Source organism: Dermacentor variabilis, chromosome 8, assembly GCF_050947875.1.
Source record: "Dermacentor variabilis isolate Ectoservices chromosome 8, ASM5094787v1, whole genome shotgun sequence".
Classification (NCBI taxonomy): domain Eukaryota; kingdom Metazoa; phylum Arthropoda; class Arachnida; order Ixodida; family Ixodidae; genus Dermacentor; species Dermacentor variabilis.
Genome location: NC_134575.1, coordinates 41857496 through 41879299, shown reverse-complemented (window position 1 = coordinate 41879299; position 21804 = coordinate 41857496). Strand labels below are relative to the sequence as shown.

The following is a 21804-nucleotide window of genomic DNA, read 5'->3' as shown; positions in this document are numbered from 1 at the left end:
AGAAACCTGAAGGTTTACGAGGAGGGTTCTACTTAAATTGAGGACGACGCGACGAGCTATGGAAAGAAGAATGATGGGTGCAACGTTAAGGGATAAGAAAAGAGTAGATTGGGAGTGGGAACAAACGCGGGTTAATGACATCTTAGTTGAAATCAAGAAAAATAAATGGGGCATGGGCAGGACATGTAATGAGAAGGGAAGATAACCGACGGTCATTAAGCGTTACGGACTGGATTACAAGGGAAGGGAAGCGTAGCCGGGGACGGCAGAAAGTTAGGTGGGCGGATGAGATTAAGAAGTTTGCAGGGACAACATGGACACAATTAGTGCATGACCGGGGTAGTTGGAGAAGTATGGGAGAGGCCTTTGCCCTGCAGTGGGCGAAATCAGGTTGAGGATGATCATGATGAAAGTCACTTGGGTCACCCTATTTACGGACACAAGTAAGAGACGAAAAAGAACCCTGTTGCTGCTTGCGCTCGCCATGCTTCGACGTTGATCACAGCGGCGCTTTCGTTTGCCTCGACCCATGCGAAAAATCACATGACGACGTCTAAACATGTGCTTACACTATATATATATATATATATATATATATATATATATATATATATATATATATATATATATATATATATATAGAGAGAGAGAGAGAGAGAGAGAGAGAGAAAGAGGAGGAAAAACGAGGGGCTTGACTTCTGGTATTCACGTCAGCATAAAGCGACCAGGCAATGCTGCTAGGGAGAGCATAGGGCAATTAGCTGTGACTGAAATTGCAATGCGGAAAATAATTAACACGGGAAATGAAAGGAGACGAACAATTTCGTCAGTGGCGCGGACCGAACCCATAACCTTCGCATTACGCGTGCCATGTATTACCAATTTTACTACAGCGACGGCCGCCACTCCATCAACTTGCTTGGATATCTATATATATATATATATATATATATATATATATATATATATATATATATCGGACGAAATGTATTATTTGCGCAGCTTGTATTTGCAGGGACCCGCCGTGGTTGCTCAGTGGCTATGGTGTTGGGCTGCTGAGCACGAGGTCGCGGGATCGAATCCCGGCCACGGCGGCCGCATTTCGATGGGGGCGAAATGCGAAAACACCCGTGTGCTTAGATTTAGGTGCACGTTAAAGAACCCCAGGTGGTCAAAATTTCCGGAGTCCTCCACTACGGCGTGCCTCATAATCAGAAAGTGGTTTTGGCACGTAAAACCCCAAATATTATTATTATTGTATTTGCAGGGAATTGTGCGTAGAATCGGCGTGAGGTAGGCATTGGCTGCCAACTATTGCTGAAGTAAGGAGGCAAGTGACGTGATGACGATGCCGTAACACAGTAATTAAACTATAAATGTCTAGACATTATCATGTACGAAGGCGATTGCGATGTACGCGCTCAGGGGCAGAAAACGTTGTGCGTCAGCAGCACGTCGAGTCTTGACATTTTGATGTTTGCTGCGAAACTCTCCTTTGCATCATCGTCGGCACCTGGTTAAGAAGTTCTAGCGTTGCAACTAGTACGTCAATGTTAACGGCGTTTCGGAGAGAATTGAACGACCTCCTTCATCATGTATACAGCGGGTGTCCCAAGTAACTTGAGCCAAGCCAAAAAATGTGCCAAGGCCATGCAGCTCGACAGAAGCAAATTAACGTTGCTTGCTGTCGCTCGGATATACCAAGATTACTTTTTGCATTCCGCCTAATTACATAATTAGTTCGGAATATTTAATAAAGTTCACATATATTATAAATAGAGGAGAAGTGTCGATAAGAAACGTGTAGAGCAGCATGAAATACTCCTGATGCACTTTTCAGTTGTCCAAAATGTGCTACAGAAGTCTTTTTTTTTTCAGGTATAAGGGAAGCCCCGAATACACGCAACATTGCCTTGCGACTGGCGTCTCGAGACGTTTTCCAGGCATATGGTGCTAGCTTGAACAAATATGGGTTTAGTGCCGGCAGCGGCTGGGCCAACCTAGACCCGCAGTTGCGTCCATAGTGCATGCGTTCGCCGTGCCAACGCCTGTTATTGCCAGTGAATTAATTGCCTTTGTTGGGTAAGCTGGGTGACAGTACTGGCAATCGTGGGCCTCCGTTGCCGTTAGGGCTGGCTACGGTTCTGCAAATATTGGCCAACAACGTCCGTTCAATTTGGAAAGCACTACCGCGTTGTCTCTCAGTACTAATACAGCCGTGAATCGCGGTCTGCCAAACACAATGGCATGCACATATTGGTTTTCACGCAGCATACCCTGTGGTAATTACCCAGTTTATATATGAAAATACACCAATCTAGACTCCTTCAAAATGTTTGCCAGTCACGCACACTGCAGTGACACCACTGGCTATTCCATTACTTCACGTTTGTTATGTTTGGTAAGCACACTTCTTGATTTGCTTGCGAACGCTGTAAACTAATAACAACGTGCATTTTTTTTTTTACCTGTGTGGAATCGTTAAACCGGAGATCGGTCACATGCGGCGCAAATGCACTGATGCGCTGCATTATAAGTGCATTGATGCAGGCTTGCCCATTTGCAGACTCCAGCGGTGTATTATTAAGGCCACGGAGGTATACAATCAGGAGTGATGCGCTCTAACAAGTGCTCCGTAAAAGCTGAGTGGCTGGCTGTCGTTTAAAAATGCTGCAAGAGTTTACCAGCATTTACCATCAATACCAGTGATGGCCGCATTTCTGTAGCGGGTGTAAGTTATACGGTTCGTTCATTAGAAGCCTTTCTGGATGGCGGTGACCTCTATTATTTTTGTAAGGAGCGTATCATGCCGCATAGCATCTGGCACCCAATTTATTAGTGCCTCTCCTGAGGCACTAATGATATTTTGGGGCCAAATGAAACCTTGAATGCAAATTTTTCGCCACAGAAGGAAGCGCGAAAGAAATAGGTGGCATCCTGAACGCAGGAATTGGGGCTCTTCATTAGAACAGCTTTAAACATGCTTGCCTGACACAACTTCAACCACAGAAGCGCCAGCAGCATAGTGGGACCAGGCCTACCTTGTCATCCGTGTTTTTTAGAGTTGGCAGATACAAAAAGGCCATTGCTCATTTTCTGCCGCAGAACTTTATTTGGAATGCGTTGTTGTGGGAACAACAAGGCATTCTTTGTGGGGACAAGCTATGCTTTTTTGTGGACAAGCAATGCTTTGCGGGACAAGCTATGTTATGAACGATGAAAACACGGGGTAGGTGGGAGAGGGAAATTCAAGGCGATGAACAAAATGAGAATAAGGTGAAAGCAGGAGCCAACATTTCGACAAGTGGACTTGGCTGGTTCAAGGCAATATAAGCTTTCCACTTGTGTAATGTGTTATATGTGTTATGATATGTAATATATGTGTTAGAAATGGCGTTATTAGTTCTAAAACGTTTGTTGTGGGTTTGATAGTTATCCCATCTGCATCGCGGCTGGCACTATTGCTCCATCCTTAAAAAAAAAAAAACTGCTGCCACTTCATCAGAACGGGTTTCAGAAAAAAAGGAGTCGCTGCTTGTATGATCGATTTAACTAAGCGCTATCATCTGTGGTTATATTGACAAAATGATAGCTAAATGTATCAGCTAATCGCTTTCCTATTAGTTCTTCATTGTTTAAAGCAATTTTATCAATGACATTTGTGTCGGCATTACGATTGAGCGTTTTATTTAACATTTTCCACATTAAATCTCTCCTTGTGGCACATGCGGAAAACACTTCACGTAAATAGTGATTTCTTACTGATCTTCTTTCTTTTGTTAATTTGTTCCAAAAAGACCTAAAAACTTTTAATAACTCGGGATCCCATTTTTTTGTTGAAATTTCTGTTACAAGTTCTCCTTTACTTTGATCTTACTAAGTAATTCAGGACTAATCCAAGGCTTGTGGAGTTTCTTACACGACAGAACTCGCTTATATGGAAACGAGTCTTTATATAGCTTCAAAAAATTGTCCGCAAATATACTGTAAGCTCTCGGTGCATCTTTTCGTTGCAGTCTCATTCTTGCTCCATTCCGCGTAAGCGCATTTGAGATACGAACATTTCTGCCTAGATGCAAACTGTTTACATTCAATTTCTTACGAGTTACACCAAGTGATCTGCGCTTCTCTGGCTTCAATAGAGCGCCAAACCAGCGCCCCCTGCAGTATGACATAACCAGCGGGAGAGTAGACACGGAAGCAAAAAAAAAAAAGAAGCGACAAGAACAGGTGATGACGTCCAACAGGCGTTTATTACAAAGAAGCCTGAATATACAACATGAATATACAACATGATTGTATAACATCTAGCCCGGACTCGCAACCGCTGCTGTGCCTCATTTGTGGTTTTACCCTGTTCACGTAATGTTGATATTCCCGTCGTCCTTTTCTAGCTTTCCATGCCCGTCGAGATCACTGATTTTAAGCACGCAGCAGCGTTGCCATAGATAAGCGTTCGCACCATTACCCCTTGCCGCATTCCTCGGCTGAATTCATATTTATTGTTGTATAGCCTGTTCGAACTGACCGAAGCATGAAGAGCGAGAATAAGTGAATGCACATAGCGCTTACTTTCAACAAAGTTACTGTCTAACCTGTCTGCTTCGTGATGTGCCCGCATTCATCTGTTACCAGCAAGCCTAAATTCATATTCTTTTGGTCTATAACTTTCATTAATGCCACGTTATGCTTGCACTTCATACAAGCTGTTGTTGTTGCTCAGTGTTTTAGTGGCCCTCCGTTTAAGCGTGTGCCAAAGTACCGTCAATATATTTTCTTTACTTGCGCTGCGGCTTTGAGTTCTAGGAGGTATATGGCACGAGGTACGAGAGACACGAAAATGCGCAAGTCAAAATGCTGTTCTATTTGCATCTTTTCAAGTTCCTTATCCCATTATTATCACCTTGAGCGCATCTTGGTGAAAGCTGTTGCTCGCAGGTTTGTAATTGATGTGTTAAACGGAGATGGAACGCAGGCTGTAGGAATCAAATTTCTCGGAAAATATAGTGAATGATAGTGTGACATCATCGCCTCCGCAAAGTACAGCAGTGGTATTAATACTCTAGATATTCGTTCTACACACTTTGAGAAATCGGGTGCATACGCTTAACCTGTGGCACAGTAAAGGCAAAAATTAAGCAATCCATAAAGTATATATTTTCGACAGAGAGTGCCAAAACGCTGCGACAATGGTTGATATCTTCCTTGGTTGGCATTTCAACGTCGTTGCGCAGCGTTCCGCGTTAAATATATTGAAGAATGTCAGTCGTCTCATCCCTACGAATTTCTTCTAGATGCTGAGGCTGCAAAAAAAAAAAAAAGCTATGTCTCAAGGTTTCGTTCAATGTCTCGGTAGTTAGAAGAATTGTAATGCTTGAAAACCATGAGCAATCCAAAGCACATTTCATTTTGGGGCAAGTTATGTAGCCATTGGTTTATCAGCTAGCGAAGTCTGATAAACTAATTTTAAAAGAAGAAAGCAAGAATAGTCAAAAACCTTTCCCGAGTTGGCCAATACCAAAATATAGGACAGAACATATTCAATGACACAGAACGCAAAAATATGCAAGAAAGACGCACTCCTTGTTTGGGATGGGGGTTTGAAGTAAGCATGCGTCAATAATGCAGAGATGAAAGAGGTGAAAAGGTTGTCCTTCTGAGCTTTCCCTGTTTTGTGTTCAAATTTGTCACCTTGACTGTCTGCTGTGACGCGACAGCATTAAGGGCCCCATGTCTCAGAAAATCCGGTGTCGGAGTCCCGCGTTCGGCGTTCGGCTTCGAGAGTCGCCTCGACAAAAAGAATGTTGAACCAAATTTCGAACCACACATACCCAGCCACTCTTCTGCCATTTCCGTTGCTCCCACCTTGTATTCATTCTTGAGAATGCAACCATGGCAACCTAGTAACTGAACGTGGATCTGCTCAGCGGCCTGTCTCTTGCCTGCTGCTCAAACGTTGCGCCATCATGATCGGAAAAGAACATCTGTGGCTCCCACACCCTGTAGGAGTCGAGATAAAGCGAAATTTTATCGCTCAGTAATTGGAAAGCATTAATTGGCTCATTGTGCGACCCCGCCCTGTTCAGGAAGCCGGCGCAGAAAAACGGCACACAAACAACGTCCTCTTCGTCAGGCTAGAAAAAGTTGCCGCGCCAAGGATTCCATTCTCTGCCCCATTGCCACTGCTACCACCCCGTATCTGAGCACGCTAATCACTGCACTACCATTAACTTGGACCAAAGTTGATTTGCACCGCAGTTGCAACAGGCGAAAGTGGCGAATATCTCCGATCCTGTGTACGTGGTTGGGCTCTGCTTGGCGGACTTGATAGAAGAGCCAGCGGCTGCGGAGTAACTGTGGGGCATGCCCGGGGAGATGTAGCCTCTCGCTGCGCCTTTTGCGGTGTCGGGGACGCACAGACGCGGCCGCCGAAGGCCATGCACGATGACGAGAAATAAGTTGCAACGCGTTTGAGGTACCCGTCGGATGATGATTACGACGTCGTACATAGCATGAAGTGGAGTTCGATGAAGCAAAGTCGTGTCAACACTACGATGCTACTCGGAAAAGTTGTGTCATCATGCTGGAAAGTGGTGTCACCGAGAAAGAAGACTCTACGCAACGTGCCTGAAACACTTCTATAAAGAGGACACCCCAAATAAAACTCAGCTGAGAAATTGCAATATGGCCGGTTGTCTTGGGTCGTTGCGATCTCAGAAGCTGCAATATTCTACTCGAAAACATAACGTAGCAGCACTAAACTCAGCGGCATAACTCAGCGACACACTCGGCTACATGGAATAGCCTAGCGTTTGCACATCGTAAGAAGTGCTTAGAAATAATTGGCCTGTAGGCAACCCACCGTGCAGATGGGCAATTTTTCACAGGAAACCACCTCGGTCAAAGTAAATAACGATGGAACAACCAGGACGGCACGAAGACGTCTCTACGGCGCAAGCGCGATGAGGATGGTGGAATGACCTGACGCAAATAGTATGAAGATACGACCAATTACGACAAATTGACGACGATGGAATGACCACAATGGACGGAGGAGGACTGAATGATAATGCTGCAGTAACTACAATGGCAGGAAGACGACATCGCGAGGATGGCGTGACGACAACGTGATGTGCACGGTGAAATGGCGTCGATCGTATGCCGACCATGGTGTGATGACGGGATGGCAGAGCTGTAACGACGATGACGGCAAGTAAACAACGGGATGAGGTTGGGTGAAACTTTGAATGCTGTGACGTTGACGGCGCGATGATATGGCCTTGCGATGACCATGGCGTGTCGACAATGACAAATACACGAAGATAGGACTGCAATTAGATTACCAATCTACGAAGTTGGAATGACGATGGCGCAATGCCTATGACGGAATGGCGACAGCGGCTTCATGAGGAAGGCATGACGTCAGTAGGATGGCGAAAGTGGAATGGTCAACGACAAAATTACTTTGAAGGGATAACGGTAGTAATATGGTCAACCTCTGACGACGACGCCATGACGACAGTGTATTGATGATTAGGAAATAGCGATGATAGTGTGGCGACAGCGGCTCTTTTTCAGAACGCAGTCACTAATTTAGGAACGCAGTGACCATGAGACAATGAAGATGGCAGGAGGATGAGGACACTACTAGGAAGGCATGATTATAATGGAATAAATGTGATCAATGACGAGGACAGAAATACGGCGTTGGCATGAAAACAAAAGCGTGTAGAGCTTGAGCTCACGTCCTCGCTTACGTTTAATACCTGTCACCGTGGCTTGCGTCGGGTATAGCCTTACATCCGGTCTTTGTACTATATTGGTACCAGGTAGTCATCCAACACTTTAGACAGCAGCCAGCAGAGGTAATAGCTGTACGACGATCATGGCATAATGACATACGCAGGACAACAGTAGAATGGAGACGAATGTAGGTCTACGATGACATGACAATGCCAGCATTACGGCAGTGGAATCGCGAAGCTAGAGTGAAGATGCCGCAATCATAATTGAATGGCAATGACAACTCACGACAGAGGCATGATGACAAAGCAATGATGACAGGTGAATTACTACAACAGAACGACACAGATGGAATGACCATGATGACATGGTAACGCGGAAGGGACGCAAAATAGCTTAAGACAAATAGAAGTACCGTAATATCTATTAGCCATTCCCCAAGTAGGGACACGCCAGCAGCAGCCACACGAAGAAATCTTATGCAAGAGGCAAAGAAATATTCCCCCTACAGGAAGCTGTGGGGAAAACTTCATGCTTGGTCACTACTGATGCGCTGTTGAATGAAATCGCACTATCCCCACGACTATCAGTGCTGTCCGGATGTGCGGCGTGTGAAAGTTAGAAAAGTTGCAATTGCTCTATTGCCAAATTTAGTGTTGTAGCGCACCACTACGTGCCGCAATGGTCTTGTCACGAAACACGACGACGGCACGACCAGCATACTGACGGTGAGCGAACGGTGGAATTGGCGGAATCAGGCTTGCGCCGGATGGAGTGGGCTTGGGTAAAAATATAATTTGTGAACACCAGGTGCCAGCGTCTGTCTGTTTTTTCTTCATCCACAAATTGGTAACTTCGGACTCCTCGTCATCGTTGGGTCTACTGCGGCAAGGAGCTAGAGCTCTGCTGTTTTCGCAGGCCGCCTTCTATCCAGTTTGCCACGGCCATGGATTTTCCCGATGAAGTACTGCCGACAGCGCCTCTACCCCACGATCCCGAGGTTTCCTCTCTCAAGCTCCCGGAGTTCTGCTCATCGGACTCGCAAGGTTGGTTCATTACCACGAAATCTTTGTTCCGTAGGCACCGCCTCAGTACACAGTTGGCCACGTTAGACGACGTCATTGGAGCGCTTCCACCTGCTACTGCTGCGACTGTTGGCGATGTTCTACGCTCCTCGCCCGCCAACAGCCCCTATGACCACCTTAGGGCGACGCTCATCTAGCGCATCACTTAAACAGACGAGCATCGATAACAGCAACTTCTTTCATTGGAGGAGCTCGGCGACCGCAAACCTACCGACTTATTGCGTCGTAAGCAAGCATTGGCTGGAGACATGGCTCCTTCAACTGGCAGCGCACTTCTCCGTGAGCTTTCCCTGCAGCACCGCCGACCACAGGTGTGCATTATCCTGGCCGCGTTTTCATTCAGGACGTTTGAATCTCTGGCCCAGTTAGCCGACAAGGTAATGGATCATCATACCTTGCTAGTGAAGCAGCGCACTGACACGGACACATTGAAGACAAACAGGAAAAGACGACACTCGCTGCAAAAGGGCCCGTTGTAATGGAAATAAAGTTCAGTAAAGTGGAAAGTTGGGCTAGTTAGTGAGTGATCTTTTCCTGTTTGTCTTCACTGTGCCCGTGTCAGTGCGCTGCTTCACCAGCAAGGCATGATGATCAGCAGCGAGTGTCGTTTTTTCCTGTTTGTCTTCACTGTGTCCGTGCCAGTGCGCAGCTTCACCAGCAAGGTATTATGATCAGCAGCGAGTGTCGTTTTTTCTTGTTTGTCTTCACTGTGTCCGTGTCAGTGCGCTGATTCACCAGCAAGGTATCATGATCACTCACCAACTAGCCCAACTTTCCACTTTACTGAAGGTAATGGATGTAGGTTTTTTCTCCGTGGCCACTGTTCATCGCGCTCCAGACCCTCCGTCCCACGGCGCAGCCGCTGGCGACAGCTGTGCGCGTATACTCGAGCCTAACGAGGGGCTCACACGGCAAGCAGCTCGACTGACAGCTGAGGTCGCTGCCATCCAAACGCGCCAGACGCGCTCTTCGTCACAAACTCACCGCCCCAGCCTCGGTCACTCTGAACGCCATTCTGCTCCTCCTGTTACGTTTTCCGGTACCCCCATCGATATGGCTCTTGCGCAGACCAGTTCCGCCAGCCCTGCTCCTACGCGGGGAACGGTTGGGTCGGACACTGACCGCTACCACTGTTCCCCGTTCCCAGATCTAGTTCGCTTTTCCACATCACCGACGCCGAGTAGCGCCGACATTTCCGCCCTTTCTCCTATATACGTTAAGCGCCGCCATCCTTCCGACTGGCCTCCTCTCACCACGGTACGTATCAACCGTCCGGACCAACGGAAAAAAGCTGGTGACTCTTCACATCGGCCTCGGACGTACCTTTCGCTGAATATTTGTCATCGCGGCCATGCGCCAGCCCATCATCGGAGCCGTCTTTCTTTGGGACTACAAGCACGTCATCGACGTGCGGCACAGCCGCATCATGGACACGGGGACGAGCTTAACCGTCCAAGGAGTTTCCTGTCGTGCTCCACTGCATCGGCTTCTGCAAGCGCACATGACTGTTCCCGACCCTTGGTCAGCTGTCCTTGCCGAGCTTCTGGACGTGTTAACATGAGTGAGAAGGCACACTTTATTGTGTGTGATGTGATAAGCTTATTTGTAATCCGGCCATTGGGAGGCCCGGGCCTGGAGCCGCCTAGGTGGCCACTGGGAGCTGCTGCTCCCGGGCGGCTTCTTTGGCTCGCTGGACGGCTCAAAGTTGGTCTCGGAGTTCTGAGCTTAGCAGCACGGCCGGCCAACGCGCCCGTAAATTTTCCGGGGAGCCTCCCATTTTATTTTGGTATATATCACATCCCCACAACATGTGTTGATGGGTGGCTCTAACAGACTTGCATAGCTTGCACATATCGCTCTCGTATATATTGGGGTAGAAAGTTTTTAGTTGCACGGGACTCGTATAAGTTTCTGTTTGTAATCGCCTCCAAGTAACGGACTCAGCTCTCTTCAGTTTAGTGTGAAGCGGTGGTAATACTCGCCTTCGATTTTGATAGAATTTGGTAATATCGCTAAATCTTGCGAATCTGTCGTTTTCTCTCCAGATTTCCTACTCCGCGTTCTCCTGATCGATGGCAGTCACTCTTTGCTCAGCTCGGCGAGTAAGAAAGACCTCGAGCTTCACGGTGTGCTACCTCGTTGAACTTGATTGCGGGAATGCCTGGAGTCGCATGCGCTGGGAACCAGAGCAATGGCCTGCCGTCCTTCTCTGCGCTGGATAATTTTGCTTCATTGACTCTGATGATGTGCCATGCCTCAGGAGAGATCCTACCTTTTGCATAATTTCTAATGGCCGCTTGGGAATCGCTGATGATATACTGGGCATTAGTGGAGACCAATTCTAGTGCAAGGGCTACCTCCTCTGCTGTCTCGCATTGTTTGGTATTAACTGATACGTTTGTAAGGGGTTTTTGGGTGTGATATACGATTACTGCTACGTAGCTATTTCTGTGTGGGTATTCAGTCGCGTCTACGAAGGTTTCTCTGGCGTCTGACCTAAAGCTTCGGATCATTTTCTCTGCTCTACTCTTGCGTCTTCCGTCGTTGTAAACTGGATGCATGTTCTTGGGTATATATTGTATTAAGAGTTTGTCACGAATTTCTATCGTTATCATCCTCTTTTCTCAGTACAGATTGTGGTAATTCATTCCTAGTTTGCTTAGTATGTGCCGTCCTGTTTTGGTTTTGGTTAGTCGTTCTGCCTTAGATGTTTGTTGTGCATTCTATGAGTTCGTTCAGTGTGTTGTGGAGTCCTAAATTTAGCAAGAGATCCGTGCTCATACTAATGGGAATCCCTAGTGCTAGTTTCTATGCCTTTTTTATCAGGTTGTTAATTTTATTGTTTTCAGCTGTAAACCAATTGTGGAAGGTTGCTATGCATGTAATCAGACTGTACTGAATCATTGTATCAGCCGTATGATACTTTCTTCCTTCATACCCCGGTGCTTGTTAGTAATAATGCGTTCGATTAATCTCAAGGTGTTTGTTACCTTTGTGTCTAACGTCTTTATGGTTCCCGCATTTGTGCCTTTGTTCTCGATTACTAGACCCAGCCCCTTGAGCTGGTTGACTATTGGGATATGCCACCCGTTCTTGGTGTGTAGCTTGATTTCCTCATGAGCCTTGTTTCTGCCGTATCATTTGGGAAGCCTGCCCCTAAGTGTGGGACTGTACAAGAGAAGTTCAGATTTCTTTGCAGAGCATGTGAGGTCTGTTCCTATGAGGTGTTCCTCTAATGTGTTGTTGCAGTATGGAGTCGTTGTTCTATTGATCCGTCGCTGCCATCACAGGTCCAGATAGTAATATCGTCTGCGTAGATTGTGTGATTCAGGAACTGTATGTGATTTAATTTTTCGGGGAGTCCCATCAAGACGAGATTAAACAGCATCGGCGATATGACAGTGCCTTGCGGCGTGCCGGACCCTCTATGTCGATCTCGGGCGACTTGAGCCCTCCGACGGAGATGACTGCTTTCCTATCTGATAGGAAGCTCTTGATGTAGCTATACGTCCGTTGTCCTTGTCCTATTCTATCGATGTTTTCCAATATGATTGCGTGGTTGGCATTATCGAAAGCCTGTTTAAGATCAAGGCCCCAGGTGGGCCCTATCATTGTATCTGGGTATATGGTATTATCTTCTAAGAAGTTATCTACTCTGTTTAAAATTACACGTCCCGTTAACTTTCCGACGCAGGATATTAGGAAGATTGGTCTGAAGTTGTTGATCTCAAGCTTCTTACCAGGTTTTAGGAATGAGCGTTATCGTCGCTTTCTTCCATTGAGCTGGCACTTCTCCCTTAACCCAACACTCGTTTATGTATTCTGTTAGTTTGGCTATCGATTCATCATCGAGGTTCCTGAGAGTCTTCTTGGTTTGACCCTACGGGCCTGGGGCGGATTTGGTGCTTCAATTTTGTAGGGCCGCTCATATTTCTGCCTCCGTGAGTTGCTTGTCTAATTTTGCGTTTGTGTTCCCGTTGTAGCTAGGATAGTTATTTCTGCTGTAATTCATTGAGAAATTCCTCTTCTGTGTCCTCATATGCGTGTATTAACTTATTAATGGCTTGCATGTGAGTTTTCTTGTTATTGTCGTGGTCAAGCAGGAACATGAGCATCTGCTAGGTTTTGCCGGTGCTTAATTGTCCGTCCATGGAATTACATATCTCGTCCCATTGTTATTTCGTCAATTGCTTAGCCTGTTCTTCTATTTTTTTTTCGTTGAGGAGCGCTTTGCGCTTTCTTAACTTTCTGTTATGCTTCTGACCGCTAAATCTATTCTGAAGCGACTGCTTAGCTTCCCACATGTGGAGAAACCTGCTGTCGCATTTCTCTAAGTTAGATTCAGGTGGCGCTATTTTTCAGGCAGCTTTGACGTCATCACTGAGCTCCTTAGTCCATTGTTCTATTTCTGCGATTGATAGTTGCTGTGTCGTCTCTTGCGTTCTACGAAATAGTTCACAGTCTATAATTTGATATGACGTTCCTTGGGTCTATTCGGCCCTTCTCTGACGTGTAACTCCGATATGCGGTGATCACTACCCACATCCTCCAGTCTGTTGCGCCACGTCGCCTTTTCAATATTCTTGGTAAAGGTTAGGTCTGGGGTTGTGTCCCTGTTTAGCGCCGTGCCTACTCTGGTTGGAGTGGCGGGGTCTGTGATGAGCGTGAGGCATAATTCTTGCGCGTAATTCCATAAGTCCCTTCCTTTTGCTCTGATATATAAGTATCCTCACGTGGTGTGTGGGGCATTAAAGTCTCCTCCTATAACTACCGAATTTTCTCCAGCAAGTCTGAATGTTTTCTGCAATGGGCTCTTGAATTTGTGTTTATGTAGCGTGGGGTTGCTATAAATGTTGAGAACAAATAAGCTACGTCTTGTCTTTTCTTGTGGGATGAGTTCCAATAGAATATTTTCAAAGTGCGTTATGCCTGTGTTGTGTTGCACGCAAGTTACTTTTCTTCTTGCCACCCTGGGTAATGCCCTGGTCTCCCCTTCGGCATAGCCAAAAGATCTGTATCTTGCTAGTTTTGCAATCCCGTGTGTTTCCTGCGGAATTATGACGTCCGGCGTATCCTTGTCTTTTAAATACTGCTGCAAAACTGACTTTTTGTTTTCGTAACTTCTACAATTTGACGTCCATATTCTGAACCCTTCTTTAGTGCGCCTCATTTCGGGTGCGACCATGGGAGGGAGATGGGAGGTTGGAGAGAAGCTGATCTTAAATAATTATGTGGTTGAGAAGTGGGTAAGGATTGTGGTGCTTCTGATGCAACGGAGGGGAGTCTATTACCTGGTGACTGCTTTGCCTCTATGATGCCTAATCTACTCATAATTGCTGCTATTGCCTTAGCCATTTGATTCATCATTTCGTCCCGTTTTTAATTGAACTTTTGTGTCTCTACTAGGGCCTTTTGAATATCGGCTAATGCTTTATCTACCACTGCGTTATCTTGTTTATCACTTCTGGCTTGGGGCTTGTGTTTGAGTGGAGGGGGTCATCCCCTTCGTCCATCTTATTGTCGCTTGGGGCTTGCGTTTGAGTGGAGGGGGGTCATCCCCTTCGTCCATCTTATTGTCCGGGATTTCAGATGGCTCTTTCGGGCTCGTGTGTGGAGCGGGAGTTACCTAATTTATTTGTTTTTTTTCTTTCCTTGAGAATTTTCATTGCATCGCTCATACGTGCTAGCATAATGCTCAACTGCGCGTTCTCTTGTTTTCGTGGCTTTATCTCGTTATTCATGGCAGTCTCCCCGCCAGCCCCCGGGCGCACGCCATCGACCATGTCTGCTCAGCTCACCGTTTTTGTCTGGTTTGCTGAAGAGGATAACCAAGTTCTGGACATGAATCTGGATCCGGGTTGTGTCCCCGGTGTCCTGGAGCCGGACGGGGATAAGGATCTGGTGGTGAATGGAGACCTCGTTCTCGATCTGGAGCGTTGTTCCCTGGCGTTTGGGAGGCCAGGCGTTCCACGAGACACTGCCTGTCTTTTCTTGAGGTAGCGTCTTCCTGTCATGTTCATGTTATTCCTGCCGTACTCATTGCAGTCTGTCCAGTGTTTCTGTTTAACGATGAAGGGCTTCTTGAATTTGGCTTTGCACGTCTTGTCTGCGGTCGGATGGTCCTCGCCGCATAACTGACATTTAGGTTGGCACCTATTGTCTTTATCTTGGTTTGGTGTCCCACATCCCGCACAAATTTTGTTGTCAGAGTTGGGACATACATCTCCTCTGTGTCCAAGTCTGTTGCATTGGTGACAGAAATCCACTTGTTTCCTGTACAGGGAGCAAGGGAGAAGCGCTGTCCTGTATCGGACGTACGTGGGTACTTTGTGTCCTTCAAAGAGCACAATCACTGTGGTAGTATTACTGAGTCTCTTTGCTGCTATCGCTCTTGGGTTTTTGCTCGTAACCACCGCTGCTGTGATGTCTTTTGGGCCCTCGTCGAGTGGGATTCCTCTGATTACTCCTTTGGCCGTCATGTCAGGCGCTGTCTCGTAAAAATTCGTCTCGTAAAACGTGTCTTGAATTTTGGTACGTGCTACTTCCTGATATTTGTTTGCACGCTCTTGATCCGATGTACTGACGATCAGGATATCGTGATAATTGTTGGGGCAGACAACGTCCTCCTCCCTTTCGTATCGAGGTATGCCTGCCGCATCTTCTACCGCAGCTGTGGGGCGAACTATACCGTGACCGGATATTTTAAGTCCTCCACGCAGTCTGATCACAATCTTGTAATCCCCTCTTGGCAAATGTGGCATTGTGCTTGGCTTGCGTATTTGCTCTAGCTGCCTTTCCGTGGGTTATTGTTGCACTTGTCGAGCCGCGTCGGTGACAAGCTGCTCTCGCGATGTTGGGAGGTTCGCCGGTCTGATCTTCTGTGTCTGACCTCCTTCCATCACTTGCTTATATCTATTTCTTCCGGGGATATGCTGCGGCCCTCTACAGTGAATTCCATTATTGAGAAAATGGTCCGCAATTTTTGAGGAACCCGGCTCCGGCGCGTGGCTTCGCGGCTATCCCGCCACGAGGTCCGACAAAAATATTGTATTAGAGGCTTGAAAAATGGGAATCCCACCTGATTTTCGGTATGCACTTGTTCCTGGGAACGAGCTGAGTCCGTTGGCGTGCAATACCGGGTGGCTTTTTGGCGATTTGCGCTACAAAAACATTTGTCGAATACGGAGCCGACGTGATGTGCAAGCGCTCCCTCCGGCTTCTTCTTCTATCGAGTCGTACATTTTACTGTACCAAAAATATATTGTTAGCAAGAAAGCGAATTCCCAAGACCAAAAACAAGGACTAATGGCCAACAACCCAGAACTCTACCGTAAAGAAACGCTTTTTTCATCTCGATCGCATTTATTACATATACGAAAAGCTAGGAGCGTAACCTATACGGGGGGTCCTAACTATTGTGCGCCAGGATTTAAATATATGCGAATGCCACGTAGCTGGACAAGTACAAGGTATTGTTGTTAGCCGTCGCTTGGAGATACTCACGTTCTTTCTTTTTTGCATTCGTTCGGATCACATAATTAGTCTTAGTTTATTAATCAACTACTCAAATATATTAATTAGGCGAGAACGCAATGAGAAAATTGTAGAGCAACGTGAGAGACTCCCGATACACTTTTCTGTTACTGAATACGTGCTACACAAAAGTACTTTTTTTTTCGAGCGTGAAAGAAGCCCGTGAATAGACGCATACTGCATCGAGCGGCTAGTCAGACGGCAATATTGCGCGTATTCGCGGGATTCTTTCCTGCTCGAAAAACACTTTTATGTAGCACGTTTTGAGCGCCAGAAAGCTATATCGGGAGTTTTTCATGTCGCCCTTGAATTTTATCTTTGACACTTTTTATCTAAATGTAGTATTTCAGAAGTTGGTTAATTAATTAGGACAAACTATGTAATTAGGCGAAATGCAAACAAAATAATCTGAGTATCTTCAAGCGACGGCAAACATTACCTTGGTTATGCCCCGCTACGTGGTATTTGCATATATTTAAACGCTGGTACTTGATAGCTGGGACACCGTGTATATATGTCCAATACGCAAGAGAGACGCGGACACTCCCCTTAGAGTTTGCTTGTACAAGCACCTTTCACACGTGCAGCTTTGGGACTGGCCAGTGAGATGAAGAATTTGTGTCACGCCGCCAATTCCACGACTGAGGCTTGGACCTTTGAACACGCCTAACCACCCGCAAACGTTCAAAAACCCTTAGGAGGCGGCAATGGCGAAAACGAATTAGCCTTTGGGTGCGCAATCTCGCCTCCTTTTCCATGACGGCCAATGTCTGTATGGGCTCGCCAGAGGTGTATCCTTTCAGCAAGAGAGATGGCTAAGCTTCGTGTGCTCATTCGTTCCTTGTCCTCGGCGAGCAAGACGCCGGTGGTGTCTGTGTGTGCGCGCGTCAGTGATTTCCTCGATGCTCGCCAGTGGCGGTGGAGAAATCAGTTGAACAGACGGCCATGTACCGACCGGTATCCGCAAAGGTGGAGAACGCTGCTTGACTCCTGCTGAGCGGAGCGTCTACGTGTGAGCACGGATCGACATCTGCTCCTCGAAGTTTTAACCCTAACAGCGGGCCACTCTCTGATTGGAGTCCAAGCGTATGTTATGAACACGTCTAAAGATGCCCGCCTTGCGGTGAGACGAGCTTTTCCTCTTTCGACCGGCGTCACCGGCTGCCGGCGGCTCAGCCTATCAGTGCTTGGCTGGACGGCACCTCGACAGCACCGACGCCACGCGTTCTCGCGGGCTTCCGAAGCGTGGAAATAGAGCAAGCAGTAGCATCCGCTGCGACACTCGGCCTAATGAGGAGTGTCGCACTCGCCGATTCTGACGCTCGGTCTTCCACTACGTATTAAGCCACGGGGTACTCGGTGACCCAAGCTGCGGGAGAATCATTCGACATACAGGGAGACAAAGTCAAGCAACCACCGGGAAGTGTGTGAAGTGTCTAAAGACGGTGATGGTGTTATTACCACGTGATAAGTTGTGAAGGTGATGCGTGAAATCACAAATGCGCAGCGGCAGTACACGATTGAAAGAGTGAGTGAACTGCCGCCGATCTAATCTCGCGGCGAATGTAGACGCTAACGTAATCAGCATTGAAGCAATGTAGGAACGCACTGTACATTCAGCGTCGTATTGTGTGTCACACGCTGCTCTCTCGTGCTTTTTACCCGACACGCTCTGCCGTATAGAGGCGTCACCACAAAGTCCTCACGAGGCGCGAGTGTGAATGTATGTTTAGTTAAGAATGTCTGAGCATATAGGACGCGGGTTCAATACCACGCAGCGCCGGATAAGTTTTAAGGCTAGCGATTTTCATAGAGGAGCACCACATACCCAGCGGCACATATGCAGTGGTTAAAGTCCGCGTGAAAGTGGTCCAGTAATCAGTGCCATGAACCCACCGACACAAGTTGACATCAAAGAGATCCACCGGCGTACGTCATATGCGCAGTGACAAGTCTGTGCCAAAGAATTTCATTGAAGCGTGCCACATAGCCAGTGCCTCGCACCCTGTTGCCCAAGCGGGCAACAGGGTGCGAGGCCGCGGTTGGGTATGAACCCTGTTTCCTCAGCACAGAAACTCGATGCATTACATAATGTTGCTGAAGGATAAAAGAAGAGAAACGAAGAAGATCGCTTGACTCTGGCTGCTTCGTGTCGTCGCTGGTCAGCCACCTTGGCCACATTGAATCTGCTGGCATATATACTGTAAAAACAGCCTGTCTATACTCCCAACATCCCCTAACAATATTATACGATGGGCACTGCAGTGACCCAATTTGTCTTGAAAATGATAAGAGACAAAGACGGCTAGGCTGCTGAAAGTGTGTTAAGTATCATACGAATGCGGACCGCATTATATATACTTACGTGGCCGTCTGGTAGAGGTACGAGTAGTCGTACGAGTAGTCGTACGAGTATTCGTAAGAGTAGTTTGGCGCCTTGTAGGAGCCCTATACTTCCAGTGATAACCTGCCTGAGCACATGTGGGACCCCCTAGCCGTAACGGCGACAAAAGACAAAATATGGCTAGAGTGACGAAAAGAAACCGTTTGAAAGCCATCTCTGCAATCTCCAACAAGAGACGCCTCGTGGCTACAACTTCGATTCGCCGAAATTTATGCTCAATTTGGGACAATGAACTTAAAATATAAACATTTTATGATTGGGTTGCTGTTCTCCGTGTTAGGTAAGCTGCTACGTACAGGTTTGCAGTTAAATAATTTTTCATCGCACTTTGAACAATCTCTTTTATTTCAAGAACAATTCACCTTTTGGTTTTGAAGTAGCAGCATATTCAGGAGATGAAAGCGTCTGCGACTGCAACAATACCCTTCTGAGAAGCAGTGCTAGAGCATGTGGCTTGCAGTAGCCGTGTGTTTAACCCTGAAATCATAAACTGACGATGGTTATACCTTTGTGGCCTAAAAAAGATGAAAGTGGAGTATGCATTTTATTTATTTTAGTACCTTTTTCTCGAAACCATTGTTCGCTCAAAAACACCGGCGACCCAGGCCTGTGCATTGAAGGCGCATTAAAGATGCCCTGGTGTTAAAAATTATTTCCGTATCGCCCACACCAGCGTGACTCATAATCAAACCGTGGTTTGGGCATGTAAAATCCAAGAATTCAATTCAATACCTTTGCTCGCTTGCTCTAACACAAATCCCCCCTTGGAAAACACCTCCATGCTTAAGGATTTCATTGCTATATACGTGTTTCTAAATGCAGCGCTGTATAAAATGAGTAAGCGTTTCGATGCCTACCCGAAAAGCAATCCCGTCTGACCCACACGTGAGAGGATCGCTTTCAAGATAAGACGCACAACTGTGAGCGAATCGACCGTCGCGCTGCCTCTCGCTTCAACACGAGTAATGTGAGGAGAACATAACACACATGAAGTTCTCATCACTCGGAGCACTCTGTCCCGATCACAGATTGCTTTTAGAATGGGGTCTGCGTGGCCGTGCTCTGGCGACGCAGCCGTCGCCAGAGTATGGTTGATCACGGTTGATTACCGTGATCACTGAACACATCTATGTAGCTGGTAATGGAAGAGAAAATAGTCTAGAGGAATTCGAAATACCAAAGGTGACGCCGGAAGAAGTAAAGAAAGCCTTGGGAGATATGCAAACGGGGAAGGCAGCTGGGGAGGATCAGGTAACAGCAGATTTGTTGAAGGATGGTGGGCAGATTGTTCTAGAGAAACTGGCCACCCTGTATACGCGATGCCTCATGACCTCGAGCGTACCGGAATCTTGGAAGAACGCTAACATAATCCTAACCCATAAGAAAGGGGACGCCAAAGACTTAAAAAATTATAGACCGAACAGCTTACTGTCCGTTGTCTACAAACTATTTACTAAGGTAATCGCAAATAGAATCAGGAACACCTTAGACTTCTGTCAAGCAAAGGACCAGGCAGGATTCCGTAAAGGCTACTCAACAATAGATCATATTCACACTATCAATAAGATGATAGAGAAATGTGCGGAATATAACCAACCCTTATATATAGCTTTCATTGATTACGAGAAAGCGTTTGATTCTGTCGAAACCTCAGCAGTCATGGAGGCATTACGGAATCAGGGTGTAGGCGAGCCGTATGTAAAAATACTGAAATATATCTATAGCGGCTGCACAGCCACCGTAGTCCTCCATAAAGAAAGCAACAAAATCCCAATAAAGAAAGGCGTCAGACAGGGAGATACGATCTCTCCAATGCTCTTCACAGCGTGTTTACAGGAGGTATTCAGAGACCTGGATTGGGAAGAATTGGGGATAAAAGTTAATGGAGAATACCTGAGTAACTTGCCATTCGCTGATGATGTTGCCTTGCTTAGTAACTCAGGGGACCAATTGCAATGCATGCTCACTGACCTAGAGAGGCAAAGCCGAAGGGTGGGTCTAAAAATTAATCTGCAGAAAACTAAAGTAATGTTTAACAGCCTCGGAAGAGAACAGCAATTTACAATAGGCAGCGAGGCACTGGAAGTCGTAAGGGAATACATCTACTTAGGGCATGTAGTGACGGCGGAACCGGATTATGAGACGAAAATAATAAGAAGAATAACAATGGGCTGGGGTGCGTTTGGCAGGCATTCTCAGATCATGAACAGCAGGTTGCCATTATCCCTCAAGAGAAAAGTGTATAATAGCTGTGTCTTACCAGTACTCACCTAAGGGGCAGAAACCTGGAGGCTTACGAAAAGGGTTCTACTCAAATTGAGGACGACGCAACGAGCTATGGAAAGAAGAATGATAGGTGTAACGTTAAGGGATAAGAAAAGAGCAGATTGGGTGAGGGAACAAACGCGAGTTAATGACATCTTAGTTGAAATCAAGAAAAAGAAATGGGCATGGGCAGGACATGTAATGAGGAGGGAAGATAACCGATGGTCATTAAGGGTTACGGACTGGATCCCAAGGGAAGGGAAGCGTAGCAGGGGGCGGCAGAAAGTTAGGTGGGCGGATGAGATTAAGAAGTTTGCAGGGACGGCATGGCCAGAATTAGTACATGACCGGGGTGGTTGGAGAAGTATGGGAGAGGCCTTTGCCTTGCAGTGGGCGTAACTAGGCTGATGATGATGATGATGTAGCTGGTCTGCTAAACGTGGCACTATTCAATTAGTTCACTCACTACAGCACGCATCAGGCAGTGTTCATCTTCCACGAAGCAACTGCATTATTCAAACCCACCATCATTCAAATTAAACATAACGAGAGACAGTGCACATAGCACATCTACATATTTGATTCATTTACAAAATCTCCCTCGTCATTTCATCCCAGGTCTTCATCATCTCAATCACTGCCTAACCTCTGCGTCCACCGCAGCTTACCTCAAAGACACGGTTCACGAAGCCATGTGCCGCGACGGCCAAGCTACAAGACGACAAATGCGCTAACCGAGATCCTACCGCTCTTGCGCTTGATACAGAGCCTGAA

The 21804-nt window shown here is 46.7% G+C and overlaps 1 long non-coding RNA gene across 1 annotated transcript; it reads right to left on the bottom strand.

Moving 5' to 3' along the window:
• Positions 1–4234: 4234 nt before the first annotated feature.
• Positions 4235–19046, bottom strand: LOC142590131 (uncharacterized). Its single transcript, XR_012830046.1, has 2 exons — positions 18727–19046; positions 4235–5303 (listed from the first exon to the last, which is right to left on the bottom strand). It is a non-coding gene; the product is annotated as an uncharacterized LOC142590131 (long non-coding RNA).
• Between the last annotated feature and the right edge of the window lie 2758 nt (positions 19047–21804).